The sequence below is a fragment of the Gorilla gorilla genome, chromosome 15, assembly GCF_029281585.2.
Source record: "Gorilla gorilla gorilla isolate KB3781 chromosome 15, NHGRI_mGorGor1-v2.1_pri, whole genome shotgun sequence".
In the NCBI taxonomy this organism is placed as follows: domain Eukaryota; kingdom Metazoa; phylum Chordata; class Mammalia; order Primates; family Hominidae; genus Gorilla; species Gorilla gorilla.
Window position 1 is genome coordinate 126,010,722 of NC_073239.2, and position 14,965 is coordinate 126,025,686.

Here is a 14,965-nt window from a genome sequence, read left to right on the forward strand (position 1 = left end):
TAGCTGTGTAGATATTTCCATGTTCATACAGATGGCGGTGTTGATATTTCCATCTTCATACAGATAACGGTGTAGATATTTCCATATTCATAAAGATAGCGGTGTTGATATTTCCATGTTCATACAGATAGCGGTGTAGATATTTCCATGTTCATACAGATAGCGGTGTAGATATTTCCATGTTCATACAGTTAGCGGTGTAGATATTTCCATGTTCATACAGTTAGCGGTGTAGATATTTCCATGTTCATACAGATGGCGGTGTAGATATTTACATGTTCATACAGATGGCGGTGTAGATATTTCCATGTTCATAGAGATGGCCGTGTAGATATTTCCATGATTATACAGATAGCAGTGTAGTTATTTCCATGTTTATAGAGATACTAGTGTGGATATTTCCATTGATATACAGATAGCTGTGTAGATATTTACATGTTCATACAGATAGCTTTGTAGATATTTCCATGTTCCTACAGATAGCGGTGTAGATATTTCCATGTTCATACAGATAGCGGTGTAGATATTTCCATGTTCATAAAGATAGCGGTGTAGATATTTCCATGTTCATACAGCTAGCGGTGTAGATATTTCCATGTTCATACAGTTAACGGTGTAGTTATTTCCATGTTCATACAGATGGCGGTGTAGATATTTACATGTTCATACAGATGGCGGTGTAGATATTTCCATGTTCATACAGATAGCGGTGTAGAGATTTCCATGTTCATACAGATAGCGGTGTAGATATTTCCATGTTCATAAAGATAGCGGTCTAGATATTTCCAGGCTCATACCAATAGCGGTGTAGACATTTCCATGTTCATACATTTAGCAGTGTAGATATTTCCATGTTCATACAGATGGCGGTGTAGATATTTACAAGTTCATACAGATGGCGGTGTAGATATTTCCATGTTCGTACGGATGGCAGAGTAGATATTTCCATGTTCCTACAGGTGGCGGTGTATATATTTCCATGTTTATACAGATAGCAGTGTAGTTATTTCCATGTTTATAGAGATATCAGTGTTGATATTTCCTTGTTCATACAGGTGACGGTGTAGATATTTCCATGTTTATACAGATAGCAGTGTAGTTATTTCCATGTTTATAGAGACAGCAGTGTAGATTTTTAAATTGATATACAGATAGCTGTGTAGATATTTGCATGGTCATACAGATAGCGGTGTAGATATTTCCATGTTCGTACAGATAGCGGTGTAGATATTTCCATGTTCATACAGATAACGGTGTAGATATTTCCATGTTCGTACAGATGGCGGTGTAGATATTTCCATGTTCATAGAGATGGCGGTGTAGATATTTCCCTGTTTATGCAGATAGCGGTATAGATATTTCCATGTTTATACAGATGGTGGTGTAGATATTTCCATGTTTATAGAGATGGCGGTCTAGATATTTCCATGTTTACAGAGATAGTGGTGTAGTTATTTCCAAGTTTATAGAGACAGCGTTGTAGATATTTCCATGTTTATACAGATAGCGGTGTAGATATTTCCATGTTTACACAGATAGCGGTGTAGTCATTTCCATGTTTACAAAGATAGCGGTGTGGATATTTCCAGGTTTATGCAGATAGCAGTGTAGATATTTCCATGTTTATATAGATAGCGGTGTGGATATTTCCATCTTTATACAGATAGTTGGGCAGATATTTCCATGTTTATACAGATAGCGGTGTAGATATTTCCATCTTAATACAGATGGCGGTGTAGATATGTCCATGTTTGTATAGATGGCGGTTTAGATATTTCCACGTTCATACAGATGGCGGTGTAGATATTTCGAAGTTTATAGAGATAGCGCTGTAGTTATTTCCATATTTATAGAGAAATCTGTGTAGATCTTTCCAAGTATATTCAGATAGCTGTGTAGATATTTCCATGTTCATGCAGATAGCGGTGTATATATTTCCATGTTCATCCAGATGCGGGTGTACATATATCCATGTTCTCCCAGATAGCGGTGAATATATTTCCATGTTCATACAGATGGTCGTGTAGATATTTCCATGTTCATACAAATGGCGGTGTAGATATTTCCATGTTCATAGAGATGGCGGTGTAGATATTTCCTTGTTCATACAAATGGCGGTGTAGATATTTCCATGTTCATAGAGATGGAGGTGTAGATATTTCCATATTTATACAGATATCAGTTTAGTTATTTCCATGTTTATAGGGATAGCAGTGTAGATATTTTCATTGATATACAGATAGCTGTGTAGATATTTGCATGTTCATACAGATAGCGGTGTAGATTTTTCCATGTTCATACAGATAGCGGTGTAGATATTTCCATGTTCATACAGATAGCGGTGTAGATATTTCCATGTTCATACAGATAGCGGTGTAGATATTTCCATGTTCATACAGATAGTGGTGTAGATATTTCCATGTTCATACAGTTAGCGGTGTAGATATTTCAATGTTCATACAGATGGCGGTGTAGATATTTACATGTTCATACAGATGGCCGTATAGATATTTCCATGTTCGTACAGATAGCGGTGTAGATATATCCATGTTCATAGAGATGGCGGTGTAGATATTTCCATGTTTATGCAGATAGCGGAATAGATATTTCCATGTTTATACAGATGGTGGTGTAAATATTTAAATGTTTATAGAGATGGCGGTCTAGATATTTCCATGTTTGCAGAGATAGTGGTGTAGTTATTTCCAACTTTATAGAGACAGCGTTGTAGATATTTCCATTTTTATACAGATAGCGGTGAAGATATTTCCATGTTTATACAGATAGCGGTGTAGATATTTCCAGGTTTATACAGATAGCAGTGTAGATATTTCCATGTTTATAGAGATAGTGGTGTAGATAATTTCAATTTTATACGGAGAGCAGTGTAGATATTTCCAAGTTCATGCAGATAGAGGTGTAGATATTTCCACGTTTATAGAGATGGCGGTGCAGATATTTCCATGTTCATACAGAGGACGGTGTAGATATTTCCCTGTTTATAGGGATGGCGGTGTAGATATTTTCATGTTTACACAGATGGCGGTGTAGATATTTCCATGTTTACACAGATAGCGGTGTTGACATTTCCATGTTTACACAGATAGCGGTGTGGATATTTCCATGTTTATGCAGATAGCAGTGTAGATATTTCCATGTTTATACAGATAGAGGTGCCGATATTTCCATGTGTATTCACATAGCGGTGCGGATATTTCCATGTTTATACAGATAGTTTGGCAGATATTTCCATGTTTATACAGATAGCGGTGTAGATATTTCCATCTTAATACAGATGGCGGTGTAGATGTTTCGAAGTTTATAGAGATAGCGCTGTGGTTATTTCCATATTTATAGAGAAATCTGTGTAGATATTTCCATGTATATTCAGATAGCTGTGTAGATAGATCCATGTTCATGCAGATAGCGGTGTAGATATTTCCATGTTCATCCAGATGCCGGTGTACATATATCCATGTTCATATAGATGGCGGTGAAGATATTTCCATGTTCATACAGACGGTGGTGTAGATATTTCCATGTTCATACAAATGGCGGTGTAGATATTTCCATGTTCATAGAGATGGCAGTGTAGATATTTCCATCTTCATACAAATGGCGGTGTAGATATTTCCATGTTCATAGAGATGGCGGTGTTGATATTTCCATATTTATAGAGATAGCAGTGTAGTTATTTCCATGTTTATATAGATAGTAGTGTAGATACTTCCATTGATATACAGATAGCTGTGTAGATATTTCCATGTTCATACAGATGGCGGTGTTGATATTTCCATGTTCATACAGATAACGGTGTAGATATTTCCATATTCATAAAGATAGCGGTGTTGATATTTCCATGTTCATACAGATAACGGTGTAGATATTTCCATGTTCATACAGATAGCGGTGTAGATATTTCCATGTTCATACAGTTAGCGGTGTAGATATTTCCATGTTCATACAGATGGCGGTGTAGATATTTACATGTTCATACATATGGCGGTGTAGATATTTCCATGTTCATAGAGATGGCGGTGTAGTTATTTCCATGATTATACAGATAGCAGTGTAGTTATTTCCATGTTTATAGATACCAGTGTGGATATTTCCATTGATATACAGATAGCTGTGTAGATATTTACATGTTCATACAGATAGCTTTGTAGATATTTCCATGTTCATACAGATAGCGGTTTAGATATTTCCATGTTCATACAGATAGCGGTGTAGATATTTCCATGTTCATAAAGATAGCGGTGTAGATATTTCCATGTTCATACAGCTAGCGGTGTAGATATTTCCATGTTCATACAGTTAACGGTGAAGATATTTCCATGTTCATACAGATGGCGGTGTAGATATTTACATGTTCATACAGATGGCGTTGTAGATATTTCCATGTTCATACAGATAGCGGTGTAGAGATTTCCATGTTCATACAGATAGCGGTGTAGATATTTCCATGTTCATACAGATAGCCGTCTAGATATTTCCAGGCTCATACCAATAGCGGTGTAGACATTTCCATGTTCATACATTTAGCGGTGTAGATATTTCCATGTTCATACAGATGGCGGTGTAGATATTTACAAGTTCATACAGATGGCGGTGTAGATATTTCCATGTTCGTACGGATGGCAGTGTAGATATTTCCATGTTCCTACAGGTGGCGGTGTATATATTTCCATGTTTATACAGCTAGCAGTGTAGTTATTTCCATGTTTATAGATATAGCAGTGTAGATATTTCCTTGTTCATACAGGTGGCGGTGTAGATATTTCCATGTTTATACAGATAGCAGTGTAGTTATTTCCATGTTTATAGAGATAGCAGTGTAGATATTTAAATTGATATACAGATAGCTGTGTAGATATTTGCATGGTCATACAGATAGCGGTGTAGATATTTCCATGTTCGTACAGATAGCGCTGTAGATATTTCCATGTTCATACAGATAGCGGTGTAGATATTTCCATGTTCATACAGATAGCGGTGTAGATATTTCCATGTTCATACAGATAACGGTGTAGATATTTCCATGTTCGTACAGATGGCGGTGTAGATATTTCCATGTTCATAGAGATGGCGGTGTAGATATTTCCATGTTTATGCAGATAGCGGTATAGATATTTCCATGTTTATACAGATGGTGATGTAGATATTTCCATGTTTACAGAGATAGTGGTGTAGTTATTTCCAAGTTTATAGAGACAGCGTTGTAGATATTTCCATGTTTATACAGATAGCGGTGTAGATATTTCCATGTTTTCACAGATAGCGGTGTAGTCATTTCCATGTTTACAAAGATAGCGGTGTGGATATTTCCATGTTTATGCAGATAGCAGTGTAGATATTTCCGTGTTTATACAGATAGCGGTGTGGATATTTCCATTTTTATACTGATAGTTGGGCAGATATTTCCATGTTTATACAGATAGCGGTGTAGATATTTCCATCTTAATACAGATGGCGGTGTAGATATGTCCATGTTTGTATAGATGGCGGTGTAGATATTTCCACGTTCATACAGATGGCGGTGTAGATATTTCGAAGTTTTTAGAGGTAGCGCTGTAGTTATTTCCATATTTATAGAGAAATCTGTGTAGATCTTTCCAAGTATATTCAGATAGCTGTGTAGATATTTCCATGTTCATGCAGATAGCGGTGTATATATTTCCATGTTCATCCAGATGCCGGTGTACATATATCCATGTTCTCCCAGATGGCGGTGAAGATATTTCCATGTTCATACAGATGGTGGTGTAGATATTTCCATGTTCATACAAATGGCGGTGTAGATATTTCCAAGTTCATAGAGATGGCAATGTAGATATTTCCTTGTTCATACAAATGGCGGTGTAGATATTTCCATGTTCATAGAGATGGAGGTGTAGATATTTCCATATTTATACAGATAGCAGTGTAGTTATTTCCATGTTTATAGGGATAGCAGTGTAGATATTTTCATTGATATACAGATAGCTGTGTAGATATTTGCATGTTCATACAGATAGCGGTCTAGATATTTCCATGTTCATACAGATGGCGGTGTAGATATTTACAAGTTCATACAGATGGCGGTGTAGATATTTCCATGTTCGTACGGATGGCAGAGTAGATATTTCCATGTTCCTACAGGTGGCGGTGTATATATTTCCATGTTTATACAGATAGCAGTGTAGTTATTTCCATGTTTATAGAGATATCAGTGTTGATATTTCCTTGTTCATACAGGTGACGGTGTAGATATTTCCATGTTTATACAGATAGCAGTGTAGTTATTTCCATGTTTATAGAGATAGCAGTGTAGATTTTTAAATTGATAAACAGATAGCTGTGTAGATATTTGCATGGTCATACAGATAGCGGTGTAGATATTTCCATGTTCGTACAGATAGCGGTGTAGATATTTCCATGTTCATACAGATAACGGTGTAGATATTTCCATGTTCGTACAGATGGCGGTGTAGATATTTCCATGTTCATTGAGATGGCGGTGTAGATATTTCCCTGTTTATGCAGATAGCGGTATAGATATTTCCATGTTTATACAGATGGTGGTGTAGATATTTCCATGTTTATAGAGATGGCGGTCTAGATATTTCCATGTTTACAGAGATAGTGGTGTAGTTATTTCCAAGTTTATAGAGACAGCGTTGTAGATATTTCCATGTTTATACAGATAGCGGTGTAGATATTTCCATGTTTACACAGATAGCGGTGTAGTCATTTCCATGTTTACAAAGATAGCGGTGTGGATATTTCCAGGTTTATGCAGATAGCAGTGTAGATATTTCCATGTTTATATAGATAGCGGTGTGGATATTTCCATCTTTATACAGATAGTTGGGCAGATATTTCCATGTTTATACAGATAGCGGTGTAGATATTTCCATCTTAATACAGATGGCGGTGTAGATATGTCCATGTTTGTATAGATGGCGGTGTAGATATTTCCACGTTCATACAGATGGCGGTGTAGATATTTCGAAGTTTATAGAGATAGCGCTGTAGTTATTTCCATATTTATAGAGAAATCTGTGTAGATCTTTCCAAGTATATTCAGATAGCTGTGTAGATATTTCCATGTTCATGCAGATAGCGGTGTATATATTTCCATGTTCATCCAGATGCGGGTGTACATATATCCATGTTCTCCCAGATAGCGGTGAATATATTTCCATGTTCATACAGATGGTCGTGTAGATATTTCCATGTTCATACAAATGGCGGTGTAGATATTTCCATGTTCATAGAGATGGCGGTGTAGATATTTCCTTGTTCATACAAATGGCGGTGTAGATATTTCCATGTTCATAGAGATGGAGGTGTAGATATTTCCATATTTATACAGATATCAGTTTAGTTATTTCCATGTTTATAGGGATAGCAGTGTAGATATTTTCATTGATATACAGATAGCTGTGTAGATATTTGCATGTTCATACAGATAGCGGTGTAGATTTTTCCATGTTCATACAGATAGCGGTGTAGATATTTCCATGTTCATACAGATAGCGGTGTAGATATTTCCATGTTCATACAGATAGCGGTGTAGATATTTCCATGTTCATACAGATAGTGGTGTAGATATTTCCATGTTCATACAGTTAGCGGTGTAGATATTTCCATGTTCATACAGATGGCGGTGTAGATATTTACATGTTCATACAGATGGCCGTATAGATATTTCCATGTTCGTACAGATAGCGGTGTAGATATATCCATGTTCATAGAGATGGCGGTGTAGATATTTCCATGTTTATGCAGATAGCGGAATAGATATTTCCATGTTTATACAGATGGTGGTGTAAATATTTAAATGTTTATAGAGATGGCGGTCTAGATATTTCCATGTTTGCAGAGATAGTGGTGTAGTTATTTCCAACTTTATAGAGACAGCGTTGTAGATATTTCCATTTTTATACAGATAGCGGTGAAGATATTTCCATGTTTATACAGATAGCGGTGTAGATATTTCCAGGTTTATACAGATAGCAGTGTAGATATTTCCATGTTTATAGAGATAGTGGTGTAGATAATTTCAATTTTATACGGAGAGCAGTGTAGATATTTCCAAGTTCATGCAGATAGAGGTGTAGATATTTCCACGTTTATAGAGATGGCGGTGCAGATATTTCCATGTTCATACAGAGGACGGTGTAGATATTTCCCTGTTTATAGGGATGGCGGTGTAGATATTTTCATGTTTACACAGATGGCGGTGTAGATATTTCCATGTTTACACAGATAGCGGTGTTGACATTTCCATGTTTACACAGATAGCGGTGTGGATATTTCCATGTTTATGCAGATAGCAGTGTAGATATTTCCATGTTTATACAGATAGAGGTGCGGATATTTCCATGTGTATTCACATAGCGGTGCGGATATTTCCATGTTTATACAGATAGTTTGGCAGATATTTCCATGTTTATACAGATAGCGGTGTAGATATTTCCATCTTAATACAGATGGCGGTGTAGATATGTCCATGTTTGTACAGATGGCGGTGTAGATATTTCCATGTTCATACAGATGGCGGTGTAGATGTTTCGAAGTTTATAGAGATAGCGCTGTGGTTATTTCCATATTTATAGAGAAATCTGTGTAGATATTTCCATGTATATTCAGATAGCTGTGTAGATAGATCCATGTTCATGCAGATAGCGGTGTAGATATTTCCATGTTCATCCAGATGCCGGTGTACATATATCCATGTTCATATAGATGGCGGTGAAGATATTTCCATGTTCATACAGACGGTGGTGTAGATATTTCCATGTTCATACAAATGGCGGTGTAGATATTTCCATGTTCATAGAGATGGCAGTGTAGATATTTCCATCTTCATACAAATGGCGGTGTAGATATTTCCATGTTCATAGAGATGGCGGTGTTGATATTTCCATATTTATAGAGATAGCAGTGTAGTTATTTCCATGTTTATATAGATAGTAGTGTAGATACTTCCATTGATATACAGATAGCTGTGTAGATATTTCCATGTTCATACAGATGGCGGTGTTGATATTTCCATGTTCATACAGATAACGGTGTAGATATTTCCATATTCATAAAGATAGCGGTGTTGATATTTCCATGTTCATACAGATAACGGTGTAGATATTTCCATGTTCATACAGATAGCGGTGTAGATATTTCCATGTTCATACAGTTAGCGGTGTAGATATTTCCATGTTCATACAGTTAGCGGTGTAGATATTTCCATGTTCATACAGATGGCGGTGTAGATATTTACATGTTCATACATATGGCGGTGTAGATATTTCCATGTTCATAGAGATGGCGGTGTAGTTATTTCCATGATTATACAGATAGCAGTGTAGTTATTTCCATGTTTATAGATACCAGTGTGGATATTTCCATTGATATACAGATAGCTGTGTAGATATTTACATGTTCATACAGATAGCTTTGTAGATATTTCCATGTTCATACAGATAGCGGTTTAGATATTTCCATGTTCATACAGATAGCGGTGTAGATATTTCCATGTTCATAAAGATAGCGGTGTAGATATTTCCATGTTCATACAGCTAGCGGTGTAGATATTTCCATGTTCATACAGTTAACGGTGAAGATATTTCCATGTTCATACAGATGGCGGTGTAGATATTTACATGTTCATACAGATGGCGTTGTAGATATTTCCATGTTCATACAGATAGCGGTGTAGAGATTTCCATGTTCATACAGATAGCGGTGTAGATATTTCCATGTTCATACAGATAGCCGTCTAGATATTTCCAGGCTCATACCAATAGCGGTGTAGACATTTCCATGTTCATACATTTAGCGGTGTAGATATTTCCATGTTCATACAGATGGCGGTGTAGATATTTACAAGTTCATACAGATGGCGGTGTAGATATTTCCATGTTCGTACGGATGGCAGTGTAGATATTTCCATGTTCCTACAGGTGGCGGTGTATATATTTCCATGTTTATACAGCTAGCAGTGTAGTTATTTCCATGTTTATAGATATAGCAGTGTAGATATTTCCTTGTTCATACAGGTGGCGGTGTAGATATTTCCATGTTTATACAGATAGCAGTGTAGTTATTTCCATGTTTATAGAGATAGCAGTGTAGATATTTAAATTGATATACAGATAGCTGTGTAGATATTTGCATGGTCATACAGATAGCGGTGTAGATATTTCCATGTTCGTACAGATAGCGCTGTAGATATTTCCATGTTCATACAGATAGCGGTGTAGATATTTCCATGTTCATACAGATAGCGGTGTAGATATTTCCATGTTCATACAGATAACGGTGTAGATATTTCCATGTTCGTACAGATGGCGGTGTAGATATTTCCATGTTCATAGAGATGGCGGTGTAGATATTTCCATGTTTATGCAGATAGCGGTATAGATATTTCCATGTTTATACAGATGGTGATGTAGATATTTCCATGTTTACAGAGATAGTGGTGTAGTTATTTCCAAGTTTATAGAGACAGCGTTGTAGATATTTCCATGTTTATACAGATAGCGGTGTAGATATTTCCATGTTTTCACAGATAGCGGTGTAGTCATTTCCATGTTTACAAAGATAGCGGTGTGGATATTTCCATGTTTATGCAGATAGCAGTGTAGATATTTCCGTGTTTATACAGATAGCGGTGTGGATATTTCCATTTTTATACTGATAGTTGGGCAGATATTTCCATGTTTATACAGATAGCGGTGTAGATATTTCCATCTTAATACAGATGGCGGTGTAGATATGTCCATGTTTGTATAGATGGCGGTGTAGATATTTCCACGTTCATACAGATGGCGGTGTAGATATTTCGAAGTTTATAGAGATAGCGCTGTAGTTATTTCCATATTTATAGAGAAATCTGTGTAGATCTTTCCAAGTATATTCAGATAGCTGTGTAGATATTTCCATGTTCATGCAGATAGCGGTGTATATATTTCCATGTTCATCCAGATGCCGGTGTACATATATCCATGTTCTCCCAGATGGCGGTGAAGATATTTCCATGTTCATACAGATGGTGGTGTAGATATTTCCATGTTCATACAAATGGCGGTGTAGATATTTCCATGTTCATAGAGATGGCAATGTAGATATTTCCTTGTTCATACAAATGGCGGTGTAGATATTTCCATGTTCATAGAGATGGAGGTGTAGATATTTCCATATTTATACAGATAGCAGTGTAGTTATTTCCATGTTTATAGGGATAGCAGTGTAGATATTTTCATTGATATACAGATAGCTGTGTAGATATTTGCATGTTCATACAGATAGCGGTCTAGATATTTCCATGTTCATACAGATGGCGGTGTAGATATTTACAAGTTCATACAGATGGCGGTGTAGATATTTCCATGTTCGTACGGATGGCAGAGTAGATATTTCCATGTTCCTACAGGTGGCGGTGTATATATTTCCATGTTTATACAGATAGCAGTGTAGTTATTTCCATGTTTATAGAGATATCAGTGTTGATATTTCCTTGTTCATACAGGTGACGGTGTAGATATTTCCATGTTTATACAGATAGCAGTGTAGTTATTTCCATGTTTATAGAGATAGCAGTGTAGATTTTTAAATTGATAAACAGATAGCTGTGTAGATATTTGCATGGTCATACAGATAGCGGTGTAGATATTTCCATGTTCGTACAGATAGCGGTGTAGATATTTCCATGTTCATACAGATAACGGTGTAGATATTTCCATGTTCGTACAGATGGCGGTGTAGATATTTCCATGTTCATTGAGATGGCGGTGTAGATATTTCCCTGTTTATGCAGATAGCGGTATAGATATTTCCATGTTTATACAGATGGTGGTGTAGATATTTCCATGTTTATAGAGATGGCGGTCTAGATATTTCCATGTTTACAGAGATAGTGGTGTAGTTATTTCCAAGTTTATAGAGACAGCGTTGTAGATATTTCCATGTTTATACAGATAGCGGTGTAGATATTTCCATGTTTACACAGATAGCGGTGTAGTCATTTCCATGTTTACAAAGATAGCGGTGTGGATATTTCCAGGTTTATGCAGATAGCAGTGTAGATATTTCCATGTTTATATAGATAGCGGTGTGGATATTTCCATCTTTATACAGATAGTTGGGCAGATATTTCCATGTTTATACAGATAGCGGTGTAGATATTTCCATCTTAATACAGATGGCGGTGTAGATATGTCCATGTTTGTATAGATGGCGGTGTAGATATTTCCACGTTCATACAGATGGCGGTGTAGATATTTCGAAGTTTATAGAGATAGCGCTGTAGTTATTTCCATATTTATAGAGAAATCTGTGTAGATCTTTCCAAGTATATTCAGATAGCTGTGTAGATATTTCCATGTTCATGCAGATAGCGGTGTATATATTTCCATGTTCATCCAGATGCGGGTGTACATATATCCATGTTCTCCCAGATAGCGGTGAATATATTTCCATGTTCATACAGATGGTGGTGTAGATATTTCCATGTTCATACAAATGGCGGTGTAGATATTTCCATGTTCATAGAGATGGCGGTGTAGATATTTCCTTGTTCATACAAATGGCGGTGTAGATATTTCCATGTTCATAGAGATGGAGGTGTAGATATTTCCATATTTATACAGATATCAGTTTAGTTATTTCCATGTTTATAGGGATAGCAGTGTAGATATTTTCATTGATATACAGATAGCTGTGTAGATATTTGCATGTTCATACAGATAGCGGTGTAGATTTTTCCATGTTCATACAGATAGCGGTGTAGATATTTCCATGTTCATACAGATAGCGGTGTAGATATTTCCATGTTCATACAGATAGCGGTGTAGATATTTCCATGTTCATACAGATAGTGGTGTAGATATTTCCATGTTCATACAGTTAGCGGTGTAGATATTTCCATGTTCATACAGATGGCGGTGTAGATATTTACATGTTCATACAGATGGCCGTATAGATATTTCCATGTTTATACAGATAGCGGTGTAGATATTTCCATGTTCATAGAGATGGCGGTGTAGATATTTCCATGTTTATGCAGATAGCGGAATAGATATTTCCATGTTTATACAGATGGTGGTGTAAATATTTAAATGTTTATAGAGATGGCGGTCTAGATATTTCCATGTTTGCAGAGATAGTGGTGTAGTTATTTCCAACTTTATAGAGACAGCGTTGTAGATATTTCCATTTTTATACAGATAGCGGTGAAGATATTTCCATGTTTATACAGATAGCGGTGTAGATATTTCCAGGTTTATACAGATAGCAGTGTAGATATTTCCATCTTTATAGAGATAGTGGTGTAGATAATTTCAATTTTATACGGAGAGCAGTGTAGATATTTCCAAGTTCATGCAGATAGAGGTGTAGATATTTCCACGTTTATAGAGATGGCGGTGCAGATATTTCCATGTTCATACAGAGGACGGTGTAGATATTTCCCTGTTTATAGGGATGGCGGTGTAGATATTTTCATGTTTACACAGATGGCGGTGTAGATATTTCCATGTTTACACAGATAGCGGTGTAGACATTTCCATGTTTACACAGATAGCGGTGTGGATATTTCCATGTTTATGCAGATAGCAGTGTAGATATTTCCATGTTTATACAGATAGAGGTGCGGATATTTCCATGTGTATTCACATAGCGGTGCGGATATTTCCATGTTTATACAGATAGTTTGGCAGATATTTCCATGTTTATACAGATAGCGGTGTAGATATTTCCATCTTAATACAGATGGCGGTGTAGATATGTCCATGTTTGTACAGATGGCGGTGTAGATATTTCCATGTTCATACAGATGGCGGTGTAGATGTTTCGAAGTTTATAGAGATAGCGCTGTGGTTATTTCCATATTTATAGAGAAATCTGTGTAGATATTTCCATGTATATTCAGATAGCTGTGTAGATAGATCCATGTTCATGCAGATAGCGGTGTAGATATTTCCATGTTCATCCAGATGCCGGTGTACATATATCCATGTTCATATAGATGGCGGTGAAGATATTTCCATGTTCATACAGACGGTGGTGTAGATATTTCCATGTTCATACAAATGGCGGTGTAGATATTTCCATGTTCATAGAGATGGCAGTGTAGATATTTCCATCTTCATACAAATGGCGGTGTAGATATTTCCATGTTCATAGAGATGGCGGTGTTGATATTTCCATATTTATAGAGATAGCAGTGTAGTTATTTCCATGTTTATATAGATAGTAGTGTAGATACTTCCATTGATATACAGATAGCTGTGTAGATATTTCCATGTTCATAAAGATGGCGGTGTTGATATTTCCATGTTCATACAGATAACGGTGTAGATATTTCCATATTCATAAAGATAGCGGTGTTGATATTTCCATGTTCATACAGATAACGGTGTAGATATTTCCATGTTCATACAGATAGCGGTGTAGATATTTCCATGTTCATACAGTTAGCGGTGTAGATATTTCCATGTTCATACAGTTAGCGGTGTAGATATTTCCATGTTCATACAGATGGCGGTGTAGATATTTACATGTTCATACATATGGCGGTGTAGATATTTCCATGTTCATAGAGATGGCGGTGTAGATATTTCCATGATTATACAGATAGCAGTGTAGTTATTTCCATGTTTATAGATACCAGTGTGGATATTTCCATTGATATACAGATAGCTGTGTAGATATTTACATGTTCATACAGATAGCTTTGTAGATATTTCCATGTTCATACAGATAGCGGTTTAGATATTTCCATGTTCATACAGATAGCGGTGTAGATATTTCCATGTTCATAAAGATAGCGGTGTAGATATTTCCATGTTCATACAGCTAGCGGTGTAGATATTTCCATGTTCATACAGTTAACGGTGAAGATATTTCCATGTTCATACAGATGGCGGTGTAGATATTTACATGTTCATACAGATGGCGTTGTAGATATTTCCATGTTCAT